Source organism: Filicampus tigris, chromosome 13 (assembly GCF_054856515.1).
Source record: "Filicampus tigris isolate MCC_2025a chromosome 13, RoL_Ftig_1.0, whole genome shotgun sequence".
NCBI classification, from domain to species: domain Eukaryota; kingdom Metazoa; phylum Chordata; class Actinopteri; order Syngnathiformes; family Syngnathidae; genus Filicampus; species Filicampus tigris.
Window position 1 is genome coordinate 15107071 of NC_141229.1, and position 20049 is coordinate 15127119.

A 20049-nucleotide genomic window follows, 5' to 3' on the forward strand; every position below is an offset into this window, starting at 1 on the left:
GAATATCGCCAGAGTCCGCCCGTTTCTCTCTCAGGCTAACACGGAAGTGCTGATGCATGCCTTTATTTCCCGTCGTTTAGATTACTGTAATGCCCTGCTCTCTGGCCTCCCGAAAAAGAGCATTTCACCACTGCAACTACTGCAGAATTCAGCCGCTCGGGTGCTGACGAGAACCAGAGGGCGGGAGCACATTACGCCAGTTTTGAAATTGCTGCATTGGCTCCCTGTGTGTTTCAGGATCGATTTTAAAGTACTTTTATTAGTTTATAAATGTGTTAATGGTCTTGGGCCATCTTATTTATCTGATTTGCTTTTATCATACCAGCCCTCGCGGATCCTGAGGTCCTCTGGCGCCGGCCTTTTATTTATTCCAAGGGTGAGGACCAAAATGCATGGCGAGGCTGCATTCAGCCATTTTGGTCCTCACCCTTGGAATAGCCTGCCAGAGGATGTCAGGTCTGCAGAGACTGTTGATATTTTTAAGAGGAAGCTCAAGACACACCTTTTTAGTTTGGCTTTCAACAACTTTTAAATAATTTATCTTTTCTTTTGATTGAAGATAATTCTATGTTTTGCTTTGAATGTTTTAAAGCACTTTGAGTTGCATTTTTATGTATGAAAAGTGCTATATAAATAAAATGTGATTGATTGATTGATTGATATATCATTATTTATTTTCTTTTTTTAAATACAGTGGGTGTGGCTTATATAAAGGTGCGGCTTATAGTCTAGAAAATACGGTAATTCCTTAGTTTTGCCAGTATTGAGGATGGTTCCGACTGCACCAGCCCACGAAGTTAGATGGATTCAGCATGCTGGTTGGATGGTTTAACCAATGATATTTAGCAAGCACTAGTGAACAATAACACAACAATTTCAGTCATTTTCTGTCAAAGGGCTTGAAGGAGGGGAAAACCCCTTCACCTGTATAACAAGTTGCATTTCAATCTCCTGTTATTGCTTTCATCACTCTGCTACCATAACGTTCGTCCAAGTGGCTACATCGTCACTATGCATGTAATGAATTGCAAATGACGTGGAAAATGAGTAAAATCTTGCGTTTCTTCTTCGGGTGCCTTCTTAGCTTTGCTGTTTATTTTTGCTTACGTCACTTCCGTTACTTGTCTACTGCACAGATTTGCTAGCGAACAGCCAATCAAAGTGATCAATTTTCACCAATGTCCAACACCGATTAAACGACCTGGCGACAGTTGACACGTGTGACAAAGCTCACAGACACTAAATGACTGCCTGACACACAAACATTGGCTTGGTGTATAGCGGCCTTTGTAAAAAAGACAGCAGTGGAAAGTCTTGTCTTTATATCAGCCACATCTCACATACTGAACATGTCTGGATCAGTCAGCTATAGCCATGATAGCCTATTAGTTTCCAGAAGGAAACATTAAACAATGGTAACTGTTGTTTTGGAATGAGACATAGATCAGACAACAGCAGCCGGTCTGGACTGTCTGCCAATCACTTATTTCATGTATAAAGTTGCTGAGCCACTGTGAATCATTGCACAAACAGGTTAGAGCATTTTTTCCCCTCACACAACCATTGTTGAAATGAAATATCATGGCTTGTGGTATAGCCTAATTACCTGTTCGCAACACTACAGTGTGAAGACCAGACACATTTTGCAGAAACCCTTTCCCAGTAAACAAACTTGAATGACCCCCGCCCTATTGAAAGATTCCAGATCCAAGGTTGCTTAATCAATCTAATGACCATGAACACGTGAATACTCACAGAACAATACGGTGGCAAGAGATGAGCATCTTGTTTTGCTGTTTGCTGTTTTTAGCTTGTTTTGCACATTGGGGATTCTCATTACCATGTCAACAGTGCTCCTGATCAGAGTCTCAGAATGGATGACTTGCTTGGGTGGAGTCATTGGTGTTTGAAAGTAACAGGTTCATCTATCCCTGTGACTTACATTTCAGACAGTGGACAAACAGGCCTTTTCCTACCAATGTTTTATGATAAAAGCCCAACATAATCATTACTGAAGGATCTAAATCTATATGAACGGCTTTATATTAGCCAACAGGTTAACCAAAAACAAAGGGTTGTTGTGTTACGTTACGCTCAAGTTAATTAACTTGATAACGCTTCTCCAGTGAAGTGTATATGGTCTGTGATGATCAGCAGGGGTGGATTACTTCCATAAGTTAAAGAAACAAATACTCCATGTTTCATGAGATTGTTCGGTTTGCCAGGCTTTGTCTTGTCCGTCGTGATCACAGTTGGTTACAACTGTTACTGTAAATGTAAATCAGTGCAGCATATTCTTCTAAAGCTTACATCCCCGGTGCAAAATATCTAATGGTGATGATGCAATAGGATCGCGGACAAAAGAAATACAAATCTAGGATGGTTGGCCATTGTGCTATAATAAGTGATGTTCAGATTCATTGACTCAGCACTTCTTATTGCACAGCACATAAAGACAGCTTGCTTGTTTGTTTTTTTCACTCCTCATTCCCAGTAAAAGATTTACTTCAGTTTAAATATTCGTGAATATTTGTGTGGTATATTGCATTTGTCTTTACCACCTCTCACACCTAGTGTACGTCCTAGGTCGTCAAGAAAAAGAGAGTTATTGAATTACATATATACAGTAAGTAAAGTAGGCATTTAGGGAAAGAAAGTTGTGCAGCTAACAGATGGCTTCCCCACTCGCTGTGTAACAAAATACTCAGCTCAGCCTGTGGAAAAAAAAGAAAAAGTTATGTTGCCTGATTCATTATTTGGTCATCATTTTTGCTCCAGTTTTCCATTTCGTCCATCTGCCATTGCAGCTGTGTTGTCATGGAGCATCAATGCAGTGTGTTGTGGTTTTTTGTTAGTGACCTATTTATGTGTGCGCCCCACCCCCACTGCCACACGAAACACACACACCAACCCTCTCTATCTCTTGCCCCAATTCCCTCACTGTCCTCCTCCAATTTGAACCAGCACTGTTTCCACACATGGCAATCTCTGAGATCATTGATTGAAAGGAGGGCATGGACACTTGTTTATATATGTTGTTTGCATTTTATGCTTGATGAATTTTCTTTGCGCGGAAGTGCTTTCGTGCAAATGTGTTCCATCAGTATCATCTTAGATGGTTATTTAATATCAGCTAATATGTCGTACAGAATATGCATCAAATTTCTAAACCACTTATCTGGTTTAGGGTTACCACCGAGCCTCTCCTTGTTGAATTTGGCCAAAACCATTGGTACTGTATGCTTTAAATGGTTCTGTTGTGCCTGATTGTGCTTGTTGTGTTCCACCAACTCAAACTCATCCGGTCTGCTGAGACTCCTCCACCTGGTCAATGACAACTGGACCCGCCTGGCCGGTTGAATGTGCACTAACCTCCTATTAACTCCCCCAGAGCAGTTCGGTGATGATGCTCTTTGCTACCGCCCGACCATGACTGCAAGTGGTTGATTAGGGTTTGATTAGTTGAAACAGCGCTTGAAGAGAGGTGGGGGCTGGAAATGCTGCGGTCGGGAAGTTATTTATGTTTGTGTCTCATCAGGAAATGAGACCCGTCAAGCCGACCAAAGATTTATTAAAACGGCTCGTATTATTCCATAGTACTTTAACCCCTTGTCAGCGCCCAAGTTGCGACCTTGAAGGATTGATACATTAAAACAAAAGGGGATGAATATCTCCCACAAAAGGTCTTTGTGATGTGGCAAAACTTCAATTGTTTGCCTTCCCCTTGGGGCTTACTAACAATATTATCATAGGTCAGTGATGAGCTGGAGATCTACGAGTTAGCAGTTTTGGACACATTTACATATTTAGATTAGGGCTAAAACTACCAGAATAACTCGTGATGCAATATTTTGCAGACAATAACTTGAATATTGCAGTACAGCTATTTTGTGATAATAGATCTATTGCAAAACAGATATAATATTGCTGACAAAGAAGAAAACAATTTTCTCATTGGTTAAAAAATGGAATTCACTGTCATTCAAGTGAGCTACTCCGCATACAATACTACAAAATAATATACTATACTATACATCCTTTGCGGGGTTATCAGTTCTGTGAGAAAATGAGAGATTTATGACACAACAGATTGTTGGTTTATTTTTTGTAACCCTAGTTTCCACAGAGTGGAACTGTTGAATTTGGTCTGTAGAAGTTTATACAGGTTTGTTCTTTTGTAGAAGTAAACATCAATCTGGCTTCTTTGTCGTTCATAGCATGTTTGGGCAGGATGGTAGCGCCCAAAATGGGCCGACCCTGTTAGTAAATGTTTAAATAGAAATCAATTTTGACTCTTGAGCAAAAGATTTCAAAATATAATTTGTTACAATGAGAAATTCTGTTTTGAAAATCTACCAAATTGGAGGTTGAATAAGTAGACAGATTGATTTTGGTTGGCCTTCAAGTTACAGCTGTCCATACAGCTTTTCTAGAGAGATAAAGGTGTCATTGCTGAGAACACGCATGCATCCACCATATGAGCAGGTGTTAATGGTGGACCTTCATAATGCTTTCAAATATGCAAGGTAAGCCGATCAAGCACCATAGGCAGTACAGAAGATAATCGGCTTGAACCAGTGACAGTAATTTATATATAATGTATAGTTTGATGAGATTCTCGTTCTTCATGGATGTCATTGGAGGATTAAAGCCTATAGACGTGTAACCTTTGACTATCACCTGTGTCACTGCAAGATGATGAAAGTGATGTGATGCACGCGTCAAGAGAAATGTGATCATTTCCCATTGTGATTTCCTTCTCTTCTGGAGGTTTTTGCCTCAGGCATAGTAGCAGTTTCATCCTGGTATGAAAACACTGTTTAACAACAATGGTTATTAGATGGTTTTGTAATATAAGGTAATCCTTCAACAGGCTTGGGGAGTAACAGAATACATGTAATGGTGTTACGTAGTCAAAATACAAAAATGTAACTGTATCCTGTTCCGGAAAAAAACAACACGTAATTATATTACAGGTATATTTATTAAAAATGGGGATTACATTACCGACCCTGCTCTGGCGGCGCAAGCCCTGCGGCCACCTTTCAAACCTGCTCCAACGGCACAAGCCCTCTGGCTGCCATCCAACCCGGCTCCAGTGATCATTTTCTATGCAGTTGCTGCCTTTTATGTTTTGTCCTTTTAATATATCACATTAGTCTATCATATAGAATCGATATATAAGCTCAAGTTACTCAGTGACATGTTGTCAGTATGTCAAGTTTCGAGTCAGAATGTCAACTTTCTTACATGTCTTCTGCATCCAGCCCTGCTCTCTGTAGTTACTTTGTATTTTCGTAGATAAAGACTTTTACTTTTCAACTTCCGTGTCATGATCTGCTTCTGGGTCCAAATTCCGATAATGTGACATTAATGGCATTTCTATTCATCCATCCATCCATTATCTGTACCGCTTCTCCTCACAAGGGTCGCGGGGCGTGCTGGAGCCTATCCCAGCTGTCTTTGGGCAGTAGGCGGGGGACACCCTGAACTGGTTGCCAGCCAATCGCAGGGCACACAGAGACAAACATCCGCACTCACAATCACACCTAGGGGCAATTTAGAGTATCCAATCAACTTACCATGCATGTTTTTGGAATGTGGGAGGAAACCGGAGTGCCCGGAGAAAACCCACGCAGGCACGGGGAGAACATGCAAACTCCACACAGGGAGGCCGGAGCCGGGATCGAACCCACGACCTCTGAACTGTGAGGCGGACGTGCTAACCAGTCGACCACCGTGCCGCCCCATTTCTATTCATTTCTATGGTAAAAATGATTTGAAATGTTTTGAGTTGCGAGCATGGTCAAGGAACAAATTAAACTCGTATCTCAGGTCACCACTTAAGTGAGCAGCCAGGACATGCACATCCAGTCTACATCACAAAATCCAGTTTCTGATTCTGTGGTGGAAACACAACTGCCCAAAAGCCAAAGGAAATAGAAAACCATCTGATGAGTCCTTTACATGCACACCAACCTGAAGTCTCATGAGATTTGTTGAAGCCTAAGGTCAACATTTAAACTCAAGTGCCATCTCCCTCCCTTCAGCAATAGACAGTCACCTAATAAGGACTTCATGAGTTTGTCGCCTCAAGCAGTTTGGCACAAAGCTTATACTGTTTAGCTTGAAATATGGTTGCGCTCTTCCAACTAGAAAGAGGGAAAAGCAACAGCTGGTTATAAATATTTGCCAAAATGAGAAATGCAAATGCCCAACAAAGAAATGATTTACCAAGCTCTTGGCTGATGGAGAAAATCAATTGGAAGCTGCACCTTTCACATGTGCGTAACGGATGGGAGGGATCCATTTCAATGGATATACACAAATCACATTGTTTGGGCCAAGGCCTTTCGAAGAATCTCGCAGCGAGGGATGCCAGTAGTGAGGGAGCTGATGAAACCCAGTTCAGGTGTCCAAGGATTTCAAACAGCTTCAATGTTTTAAAACTTGTGTCAGCTATGATGATTATGGTTTGCAAATAGGTATGGCAGCTTTTCATATTTGCTTACACAGTCTGCTGTCAGTGATATTTGTCTTTTTTTTCAAAATGAAATGGACCACAGTAACCAGTCATCAGTTGTTTTTCGGATAGCCCATGCACTGACTGGCTACGTTATTAGGCACCCCTGTAACGAACATAAAAAATACATTTATTAAAATAGTGAAGCTTTAACAGTATTTAAAACAAACATTTTATCATCTTGGTTTCTTTTGTAGTTGTTTAGAACTGCACTACACAGCTTCTGACAAGAATTTCTAATACTATGGTTACTAAGCTATATGAATCTGCTTGTAAAACTGCATTATCATTTCAAAGGTGCCATTTCTTTTGTAATTATGGATTTCATAATATTTTGGAGGTGTCCCTCATGCACAGATGGGTTTTCAATAGGGCTGAATGACTTAAAAATGTCATTGTGAATTTTCTCCTTCAATATTACATTTGTGATTTAATATGCCTCTTTTCATGTATTTTTTAACAAACACACATTGACATGAACAATTGGGTTGGAAGGCTGTCTCCAAGTGCCCGCTTCACAACCGTGATCTGTGATCGTCCTGGCCAACTTTACATCATCCGCCCGTGGAGGTCTGCCTGCAGTTCCTTATAAATGTACTTTGCTCAGATTGCAACAATAATGCAAACAAATCTGCTTCTTGAAACAATGATTTGTAAACATGTGAACTGAACCCCTTTAGCACTGACCCTATCAAGACTTAATATAAATGAATATGTATGTAATATATATATATATATATATATATATATATATATATAGAAAATTTGCATTTTTTCCCCTCATCCTACGACATTAAGATGCCAATTTGAATTCAGTTGATAGCCCTAGTCGCCACCATTTGTCATTCTCATTAAAATCTGACAGACACGATCTATCTCTAGCAAAGATAGTATCATTTTTTTCATCAGCTTGCATTATTTCACATCCCATGTCATCCGCTATACTTTCAAGCTATGCAATGAGTGGGTGTATATAAAGTCTGCATTGTGGTCATTCTTGATGGTCGCACCAGCTGTGCATACACTTGATAACGCACAAACAATTCGGAACCTCAAAGTATTTCAGTCATTAGATAAGTTGTCAAGCCTCTGCTGTTCTGAGTATTAATCATACAGTATTTATCATTAGAATTTACCACAATGGGTCTGCAGGTCTGGTCAGGATTTCACTGCTCACAAATGACGGGGCATTTCACCTTCCATCCTGTGTTAGACGCTCTCACGATCACGTTTTCTTTGAAATGTAAACAGCATAGGACCAAGTTCAGCTGTCAGGCACTTGAAACATTTCACAGTTTAAAATCTTGATATATTTAGACCATTTTCTCCACAGGACGAAAAGAAATAGTATTGACATGCATGTGGTTGCTGCTTTTATTGTTTAAACGTATGACACTTACAAGCGGATGTGTGTGAGAGCCATTGAATTATAAGGTTTTGTGCTTTTAATTTGGGTTTTCTTTGATGCTCTAAAGTAGAAACGAGATACAGTAGAACAATTTGGCAACACATTGAACAATGATTTTTCAGACTGTCTTGTACACATATATGCTCAAATGGTGTTACTTATTGTACAGCCTGTCAGATTTGAAGATGTTTTTTTCTTCTCATTTTTGCAAAAACCAATACTGCAAATGATCTTTTGTGTTTACTCCATTTTATATGTATTATTCTTAGTGTGCAGTGCCAAATCATATGAACAAATCATGAGCAAAATTCCCTCACCTGACCGTAACCTGTTCCATTCAAACATCAGATGAATATATGAATACAGTATTACTCACACTTTCAACACTGTTCCTCTGGGTAATGTCAGTATTCATTTGTTTTACTCTAACTGCATCAATAAAAGCAAGACTCAATTTAGTGCACATATTTTTCTCCTTTCGTATGGTCCCCATCACTGTCTCTCTCTCCTCATGTGCTGCTGTGCAAATGGATAAATCATGTAACCTCCAGTCAAGGGGGGGTTAAGTGTTTATGCCAGTGCCGGACCACAGTGAAATATGCATGTGTGTGTTTCCAGGTATTGTATGTGAGAAGGTGAAAACTACTCTCACTGGCCACATTATTGGGTAGTCAGTACTTAATACCACCCAGTCCAAGAGATGTATTAGAAATTCTACCGGTTTAGCGGTTTAGCGGTTACTTCACTTGTTTGTATTGTGTCGCTCTTAGTTAACTGATAAGGTAGCAAAAATATAAACATACGTTTTCAACATGATGTATTCCATTCTAATATACTGCAACCTAAAATAATGAAAATATTGTTTAATAGTTAAACAGCAAAATCCACCCGTTTTTAGCCATCTCAGGGGCGGCCATTTTGTCATTTCTGTTGACTGAAAATGACATCACAACTACTCAGAGCTCAGGTAAAGACCAATCACGGCTCAGCTTCAGAAAGCAGGTCAGCTGTGTTTGGTCGTTACCCGAGTCCTGAGCAGTGGTGATGTCATTTTCAGTCGACAGAAGTGACAAAATGGCCGCCTCCAAAGATGGCTGAAAACGGGTGGATTAATTCTTATTCCACAAACGCGATATTTATCAGAATGCCTTGTTTGAACTAGTGGGTTTGCATAGGGTTGACTTCCCCTCTAACCAATGAAAACAAGATACTAAATAACAAACATAATTATTAAAAAAAAACAACTCATGAGACATGGGACAAAAATGATGATAACCCCTAGAAACATTATTCAGAAATTTAAGATCCATGGGAATGTAGCTACCCTCGTTGAGGGTGGCCGCAGGATGAATATTGATGTCACATCGAAGAAAAACACAAGTGGTGATAAAAAAGCCCAGAACAATCTCCCCAAAAAATAAAAGGTGAATTTCAAGGTCAAGGTACATCAGTGTTAGATCGCATCTGCTGTCATTATTTGAGTCATAAGTTGACTTCATGGGAGATGACCAAAGAGGACACCACTGTTGACAATAAATCAAAAAAACAAGTGAGAATGCAATTTGCCAAACTGCATGTTGACCAGCTGCAAACCTAATGGGAGAATGTTCCATAGACAGATGAGAGGATTTTTGAACTTTTTGGCAAGGCACATCAGCTCTATGTTCACAGATGCAAAAAAGAAGCATACCAAGAAAAGATTACTGTTTCTACTGTGAAACGTGGAAGAGACTCTGCTATGTTCTTATGTTATTTTATGTTCTGGGGCTGCTTTGCTACATCTGGCACAGAGTGTCTTAAATCTGTGCAGGGTACAATGGAATCCCAAGACTTATCAAGGTATTCTACGACCACATGCTGTCCATAGTCAGAAATCTTGGTCATCGATCTTGCAGCAAGACAAAAACCCAAAATACACAACCAAAAACATCTATGAATGGCTAAGAGCAAAACATTGGATGATTCTGAATTGGCCTTCAATGAACCCTAATCTAAATCCTTGTGAGCATATGTGGAAAGAGCTGAAGCATTATCTGGATAATTCACCCTTCAAACCTGAGAAAATTGGAGCAGTTTGCTCATGGTCAAATCAATCAATCAAAAGTTACACAAATTGTTTGATTGCAGTGATTGCCTCAAAATGTTGTGCAGCAAAATCTTCAGTTAAAAGTACCATCATTTTTGTCCAGGCCTGTTTCATGATTTTTATTTTTTAAGAATTCAGTTGAACCACAATTCATAGGCAATATCTTATTTTCAGTGGATACATTTCATGTATTTTTTTAAATTTAATTTTACTTTTGGGTGTTTCTTTAATTAACAGAGGGCTACCAATAATTTTCTCCACGTGTGGATAAAAAAGATGATGAAATCTGTGAAATCTATTCTTATCTTCTATGTCTCTATCATGACACAGCAAGGAAAAAAACGATTACATTCCTGCAGCCGTGCGAAGCTCACATACTGTATGTGATCTCCCATTTTCAGGCACTCTCAGGCAAACGTGCCTCACACAGAGTCCCAGAATAGAGTCATGGTCATTAATAAAGCATGTACCTGCTGTGCATCCCAGCTTTTTGCTTGTATGCCTGCAGGAAAGAGAGGAGAGGACTGTTGCAATAAGTGTGCCCGTTTAAAAGTACAGAATCTGTTTAGCGCTTTCCATCGCTAGTAACATTATTTTCTCTGCCTGAGCCTCCCTCAATTGCTTACAACAATTTAGCGGTCAGCTCACATGAAATATTTACCCTCTTCCTCTCACTCACAAGACATCCCTCTTCATGTCCTCTTCATACCCTCATATTGCTTCTCGCCTGCTCTCACAGTTTCTCTGTTGACTCATCGCTGACATTGGTGACAAGGATTTAAGTGGTTGCCATGGCAATGCCTAGACAACACTAATGGAATTCATTTGGCATGCTGTTTTGTGAACGGAGGAGTTTGGACCTGAAAACTCTCATGTATGGCATGGTGGGATGAGTTAGTAGATATATTGTCTCCTTCCAAAAATCATATCACATTCAAATGTAGTAAACATTGTTATACTGTACACCATTCAAAAATGCTCACTGACCTCAAAGGCGACGATGAAGTAAGGACAATTTCTTTTCAGCCTCACATGCTCCTTTTTGATCCTGAGCCCTTGTGACTCTGTCAAGTGTCCTGGTGCAAGATACTGAATCCTCAGATTCTCTTGACGTTGTATCATCAGCAGGTGAATGATGAGACTGTTAAAGTGCTTTCAGTACCTTGAAGGTAAAAAAGTGCTGTGCAAGTGAAAGGATTTACCATGTGGGACTTGTCAATGTTGTAAAATCTGTTCTGAACTATATAGTACATGTTTTCCTAATTTCTATGTTGAAATGGTCATACAAGCACACCACATAGAGCTACTGAGCACAACCATTAGCATAGCATCAATAATAGAAATAATATAAGACAACAATGTCCGAATTAGTCCACGAATATTATAAAGCAATGAAGTAGGCGGCTCGGTGCTGCTAAGGTACTGAACTTATTAACTAGGTCATTAGCCTCAATACATGTCAGTGTACACATTAGCATTATTTTGAAACAGGCTATCATGGGAAAAAAAATAAATGTATACAATAGTTAGTTGATTTAAAGGGCCATCTTATACATGGTTTTGAGGGTTACTTTAAAAATGTATTCTGATAGAGTTACTAGTTACCTGTTAAAAAATGTAGTCAGTAACGTAATCGAGTACATAATGTTAATGTTGCTTAATTACTTTCAATTTCATTTGAGTCACTCCAATACCACACGTGCACGCAAAATTATATGTCTTAAAATGATTTGTATTCATAAATATTTATTATCTATAAAATATGCATGTTTTAGTAATGTGGAAGGAAGGCTTAATTTAACCCTGACCCAAGATTGAAATTCAGAACCTCAGTTGTGAGGCACATGTGATAACCACTGTCCCATGCTGCCTGTAGATTAATACAAGTTTTTAAGATATACACATGGCCAACTGTCAGGGACGGCTTCAGGATTTTTTTCCCCTCCCGTGGCTAAAGGGAGGCTTGATGATATAGGGGGCTGAGAAAATAATTCATGGATATATTTTTGAATATCAGATAAAATATATATACGTATTGTTACGGAGGCAGCACGGTGGTCGAGTCGTAGTGGTTAGAACGTCCGCCTCACAGCACAGTTCAGAGATCGTGGGTTCACTCTGGCCTCCCTGTGTGGAGTTTACATGTTCTCCCCGTGCCTGCGTGCGTTTCCTCCCATATTCCAAAAACATGCTTGGTAGGTCAATTAGACACTCTAAATAGTCCCTGGGTGTGATTGTGAGTGCGGATGTTTCTTTGTCTCTGCGATTGGTTGCCAACCTGTTCAGGGCGTCCCCCGCCTACTGCCCGAATACAGCTGGGATAGGCTCCTGCACTCCCCGCGACCCTTGTGAGGAGAAGCGGTATAGAAAATGGATGGATGGATATTGTTACGGCCCACGTTGAGATGTGGCCATTTAAGTTGTGTGTGGATGCTCTTCCCTGATTGGTGGCCTTCGTAACCAGTTCAGCCATCTAATCAGAGCAGGGGAGAGTAACCAATTTAGTCAATTACTTTTAGGTGTGACACCACCGAGCAATTAGTTTAAGAGGGACTGGGTTGCTGGTGGACGGGGCTAGCTGCGGGTGATATATATATATATATATATATATATATATATATATATATATATATATATATATATATATATATATATATATATATATATATATTCGGGGTAGTGAATTTCATATATTTTCCCAAATCTATATAACACTGAGAAAAATGGTTTGTTGAATTTACTCACTTTTATTTCGTCAAGTGGTTGCACAAAATAAAGTCACCTGGATCCGGATACATTTATTTAGTAGATGTTTAGTTCACTTAAAATGTATCTGGATCCAGATGATTATATTTTGTGCAACCACTTTAAGAAATAAAATTGAGTAAATGCAAAATAAACTTTTTTCAGTATCAATCAATCTATATATTGATCAGTCCACATGCAAATTGAAAGAAACGGTGTGTTGAATCTACCCGCTTGTATTTCGTCGTGGTTGTATAAAATAAAAACATCTGGATTCAGATACATTTATTAAGTAGATGTATAGTCTACTTAAAAATATATATCTGATGATTAGATAGATTATATTTGATGATGATTATATTTCGTACAACCACTTGAAAATTGAGTAAATTCAACAGAAATGTTTTTCAGTGTTTATGTGTGCTATTTTTACAAATTATTGACCAATCTAAAGTGAAGTGTTGAAAATGGCATGCACACTGACGATGCAATGTTAATGGTGAAACAAATTAAACATAATGTTTTTGGTTTCTCCTGAAAAGTGATTATTTTGGAGGTACAAGAATACTGGCCAATGTTAGCCATATGTATGTATGTAAATGCGTATACAGAATATGAATGTACAGGTATATACATGTACTGTATTTTTTGTATATGTTTTTATGTATTTGACCTTTAGGGAATCAATTTTTCAATAACATACAGTATACACATACAGTAAATACAAAATCAACACTACTTCACATTTAGTACATGATGGGTCCACATCACAGCATATATCAGAGGAGACACTTTGTAGCTTTGCTAAGGGAACTTCACCAAAGTGTAGAAAGCGGGAAAGTGGAGAGGCATTTTTCCATCAAGCAGTTAAATTGTCCATATTGTCGCTGTCCTGTGAAAAATATGTTTGTACAATTTTGGAAATGTATATATATATTTTTTTTACATTAATGCAATTTGTAATGCGGAAACACCATTAATTTAAAAATAAGAACATTGAAAAATGGACATGAGTTTTTCACAGAGCGGCTGCAAATATGACATAAATATGATTGTGACAACAAATGAGGAACTTTGGGGGGTGAAGTTAGACAGGACATGTGACATCACATCTATCATGACTGTCACAGGGCCCAGCTGCCAGCAGCTGTTGTACATTAAGCAAAGTGCAGCAGGCGGATTTGGTTGAGCCAGTTATGGGATAAGTCAATAACATTACTCCGTTAGGGCGCTGCCTTGAGCTCTTTATTTCATAATGCATCGTGGTTTTAACCATGAGGCGTGACATCTAAATCTCAGGGGCTACTGTTAACTTCTGAGCTGATCACCATGGCCCGTACTAAGTGTATGGGTCATTGCAATTGGCCTCCACTTAACAGTCAAGCCGCACCTCGTCCTCATCTGTGAAAACAGCATTGACATTAAGATATTGCACTGATAAGTACTGACTTTCATCCAGGAACCATTAAATCAAGCCTTATTCCTGTTCTTGGGTTGGTAGTCTGACCATAACTTTTTGCTTAATGGAAGTAGGATAGCAGCACTGAGGCATAATCCATTCCCACAATACAATCTCACAGAGAAACAGTGTGTGTGGTATGTAACTGAGGCTTTTTGACAGTAATTGTTTGGGATGGAGGTGACAGCTGTGGGAGAATTTAAGGGCAGAACGGTGATACAGGTAGTCTGACCTTCTCCGCCCTTTGGGCAGCATGGGCCCTGTCCACACAAATGCATACACATTTGTGACAGCAGTTTTTCCTGCTTTATTTTTTTGTCCAAAAATAGTGAGTAAAGTCCAAAAATAAGTAAAATGAAAGATATTTTATTCCAAAAATTCTACTTTTCCCAAGTTTTCTTTGGATGTACTCCTGTGGGATTTGCTTGCAACAAGTTTGGTAATATAATTAAGTTGTACCAAGTTTTGCTATTCTGAAATCACTTCCACTATAAACCCCTACTGCGTAGTAGTATTTTATTTTCTTATATATAGTGCTGTACAGAACTGGGCATTTCGTATATGTGACGGATCAGTCTGTCTATCCGCCTGTGACGGATGCCCGCTTTGCTGACGGTTGATGAATGATGGGTACAATTTTAAAATAGACCTTAGGCTTAGGACTGCATTAGTCTGAGTTGGTGTGGAAGACGCAACTATTTATGCTCCAAATTGGAGGCATGCCCAAACCACCCATGGTATCATTCTTTTGGAATGCAAAACGACAGTCACTAAGATGCTTTGCAGAGGGTCTTATCTCCATCAACAAGAGTCATTGGGTGGAAATTCCCTCACTGAGTCTCTTTAAAATGGATAAAAGGAAGGCATAGCATGTGGATTATATGGTGTCGTAAGCCACCTCTCTTGAGAGGTGCAGAAATCTCACTAAAAGTTACCACTTTAACATAGATGGCCTCTCTTCCTCCTTGTGCATTTTTGTCCTCAAAAGAGTGGGTACAGAGACCGGGCTGGCAGGCAAATAGTGAAAATCCACATTTAAATGACACCCAATATACATTATTAATGTGTTGGAAAAAAAATTGGAGGAAAAACTAACAATTAAAAAATATATATATGGGCTCCAGCACGCCCCGCGACCCTTGTGAGGATAAGCGGTTTCGATAATGGATGGATGGATGTTTTTAAATATTGAAAAAAAATCTACAATTAGGCGAATCCAAGCTATGCGTGTGGTCCTTGGGGGCGACCTGCTGGCCACGGGTACCTCATTGGTGACCCCCGGTATCAAGTCATTTATTTAACTTATGTAATTAACAGAAAGAGAAAGAGACAACGAGAGAGAGAGAGAGAGAGAGAGAGAGAGAGAGAGAGAGAGAGAGAGAGAGAGAGACAGAGAGCGAGAGAGAAACAGAAAGGGCTCAACTTTGACCACAAGTGAAACTCAAGGTCCGGGTGCCAGATCCAGCCCACAACATCATTTTATGTGCAGTGACTTCAAGTTTTTTACTTAGATACCAAAATTGCAAACTGTCTTCACTTTCAAAAACGTTTTTTGTTCCCAATCGCCTTTTAAAATAAATGTAATGCCAATGTTTATAATAGAACCATCAGTTTCAACTGACATCCGATTTCAAAACGATTTATTAATCAATTAGTTATTTATCTGTAACACGAGGCTATCATACATTTATTTGGGTTCAGTGATAACAGCTTTCTGAAAGAAACCAGAACTATGATGTGTCCGGTGACAAAAATAAGTTTGACATTGCTGATATAGAGGTATTGGTTTAACACACTTTTTCTTATTAGAGTGGAATGGATGAGAATAAACTGCTTTTATTTTAATTATTTATTTTGTTTTCATAACTTTTGTTTTTATAGCAGTGAGTGAATAGCTGCAGCACACAATACTTAGTATATCAACAAAAGTAAAACAAAATTGAGAAAACAACTGCTATATTCAACATACAGTAATTACAGAACATTTGAATATAAGGTAATATTAAATTATTGAGTATATACTAGTCGCCGTGAAGTGGCAATACTACCATGAAGTGTCTGCTCAACTTGAATAAATAAGCTTCCGTTGGGAATAGAATACAATGGAATAAGAATAAACAGGAGCAGTGGTGTTGGATTGGATAGCTTTCCAGTGGTGTTGAACTGAATTACATCACACTAAGAGTTGTTTGACACTTTTTGTGCTGCCAACCAATGACCAAAATATTGAGATGGCTCTCAGATGCTGTGGTATGTGTCATCCACTCTTGTTGGAAAACCATTTTCCACTTTTACTGCCAACACATTGGCCTGAACTCATAACTGAAGACACTTTGGACCAGCGTGAACCAAATGTGTGGTCTGTAATCACAGGATGTGGCTGGTATGTGGTTTATAAACTACTAATTCCATTTGACATAATGCTGATGTTTTTTTTTTTTTTTAGCTAAGCAAGTACTGTATATAGATCTATGAGCCACAGAGCTTCCTCTTTGCTTTCGGTCAATTTTTTGAATGATTGTACATGTATTTCAGGCAAAATTTGCTTTGATGAATGGCAAAATTTACTTTACGGACTCATCTTATTTAGCTCTGCGTGTCAGGAGCACTTTATTGGCCTCTATTCAAAATAATCCGGTACTCCTATTAATTATCACCTAGTCCCTCCCGGCTGCATGAGACAGCCTTTACCTGACCTTTGCTACTAATTTCTGTTAGATGATGTCTGGCTTTGGTTCAGATCATAAAAGCTACCTTAGCTGTAAATTTCCCCCTCGCGTTTCCCATTTTTACTTTTGATTGCATTCTGTCTGCCAGAGTCACCTGGCTTTATAGCTTCTCCTCTCAGCTGGATGCATGCTTGTTAGTCTGCCTCCTTGTCTGTCCTTTTGCCGGCTCAACAAGGATATCAACAGACTCTTGTATCTTTCTTTACCTCTTAGCCTATCCTTCACATCCTTCCATAAATATGATTCTTATTTCCTCGTTCATCCTTTACATTTTTGTTGTTGCTGTTGTGGACAAAACCAAGCAGGTACAGAAAAGACAAGGGTGTTTCACAACATTTTACATGTTTTTTTAGTTTTTTTTAGTTTAATAACTTCTGGCTTTTAATGACTCAAGAAAGTGTCAATCGACTGTATGAAGGTATGTTATTATTGAATTTATATTGACAATTTGAAAATCATTCATATCACCACAAATTTGAAGATACAATATTTGACACTATTCCAAAGGATCTGGGTATCATTAACTCAAAATTGAGATTTTTGGATATATAAATATTCAGCGAGTCGCTGTTGGTGTAGAGGTACACTCGCCTGAGTTCTGTGCGGGCAGCGTGGGATCAGTTCCCACTAAGTGTCTGTGTGTGTGTGCCCTGTGACTGGCTGGCGACCAGTTCAGGGTGTAGTCTGCCTTTTGCCCATAGTTAGCTGGGATAGGCTCCAGCACCTCCCCGCGACCCAGTACAGGATAAGCGGTGTGGACAATGATACACATAAATATCCAGCAAAAAAGAGGCCCACTGACCAAAATTGAATTTAAAGTTGTTGTTTTTTAACAATTTTTAACACTTCCCAGCTGTCTAAGTAACATGTCAGTGACACACTTTTGTTAAAGTACCCCAAGGATTGTATTTTACACATCTTTTTTCTTTTCTTGCTGAAATCAGCGTGTTTGAGATGACTGCCCTGCCTCATTCAAGTGGGCCAGCCCTCATCACACACCTGATAGCATGGACTCTATTTTCCTATGTGGAGGCAACTCCAAGCCACCAAATTACATTTCACCCATCCCTACCATGTCAACAACTTCATCAAACACTCAAGCGCCACATAACAGACGCAAATGAACTTAGCTAAAACTGACCCGTGCACCCTACAACGCTCAGTGCAACTCTAACTCTTACTCTTACTTTATGTGATGTTTCACCTGTAGGGGCGGGTAAGACTGGGTGTTGGTAATTTTGCAGATGAGTGGAAGCTGGTGTAAAAAAGGGAGGTTTGCACTGCTGTAGGAATGAACACAGATGACTTCAAACATGTACAATAACAGTGCCTCCACTCATTCCCTTCAAACGCAGCGCGCTAGCCACATTCTAGAGTCTGGACATGGTGGAAGCACATCTGCGCTGTGAAGTGGAGACCGCCCTACCACCCCCGATCATTTGTGTGCCCACCATAGCTGTGCCACCCAGTGGGATGTTTTGAAAAAATAAAATTCAACGATTCTGAGGGTTTGAGTCCCGCTGTTCACATATTTATGTAATGAAATATTTCTGATATCCCCCACACAGGCCTGTGCCCTGATCAAATTCAACAAAATCACATTAGACTAGTTGCATTAGTATTTACAGGTGGTCTGAGCAGGCGTAAATTTAGACAGACTTTTTGCTGCCAAATTGTCACTCCACCGGGCACATCTCCAAGGACACTCCCTCGCTGCAGGAATGTCCAGCTTGGCGGAGAACAGTCTGCCAAATTGACAAACAGGTGCAGCGAGCCTTGCGCTGATATGAAAATCAGGATACGCTGGCATTTGTGCCGAGGTGCAGGTGCACTGTCTATGAAGAATGAGCCCTCAGACCGCAACAGAAAGTCACCCCTGATTTTAAACATACCTCCATAACCATACCCAGTCCTTCCACTGACTGTGGATCTTCAGCACTCTAGAGACCCAACAATATGCAGACAAGTAATAAAAAGTACTGTTTTTCATATCATACCCTCTTTAATCACAAAACTTGTTCATATGGTAGCGACGTGTCAAAAGATCTCACAGCTGGACTTTGCCGCCAGACAGCAGAGTCATGTTCAATGCGGTTTGAAAACATAACATCTTATAGGGTAGAAAAAGACATTTGTGGCTCCGATTCAGGCTCAGGGGCCGCGTTTAGCTCCATGGGTGTTTTAGGGGCTAGACCAGGATCTACGTTGGCCTTTTCATGCAATTTGGGTCAGCCTAAGCTGAGAGCGAGTGAGAGAGGGTGTCCTGTTAAGGCCTGTTGACCTCATTGCTCCACTATTATCACTATTTTCCCAGCCAGTCACTACACTGAGACGAAGGGGATCTCAGAAACAGGAAATACATTTCCCTCGTGAGAGCACATGTCGCATAAGCGAGGAACCGTAGTTGCAAAATCCTTGAACCCAGAGATCAAAGGTTACCATTGCAAATGTCCCACCCTCACATTTGGCTATTCACCATGCACGCTAATGATACACAAATCAACGGTGACCCTGAACCCCTCTCCCCCTCCATATCTCATGGGCTGCTATTTACAACATTGGGTGCCCCCACTTTCTCACAATCAAAGGGTTTCCTTTCGGAGCGTTCAGGCACTACAGTTGCATAAAACGCCACAAGCACCAGGATTTAGGAAAGCTTGCCACCTATTTAACAGTGCCTCTGTTTTGATGTGAATTACACAAATCAGCAAACCTTCTCTTCTGCTGCCCTTCCTCCATTTTCTCCTCCATTCCATCTCTGAGCCCTGAGCTCCTGCCAATGACTGCTTGAGGAGTCTGATTTGCCTTGATTTCAGTAACGCTCTCCAGATGGTCGTAGTCTGAGAGATCTGACGCCTCTGTCCCATACCTTGGAGAGTCCACCGATGTAAGGCTTGTGCTGCTTGTCGGTGTTGAGAGTCGAGGCATGTATGATTTAGACTTTGGAGCAGGTTCAAAGCAAAAGAGGTGCGAGAGCCAAAGAGGAATATATAGCTAAGGAGGACAGGAAAAATAGTATGTATAGCTAAGGAGGACAGGAACAATAGTATGTGTGGGAGTGTGCATGACACAGAAACAAATCACCTTTATCATGCGAGA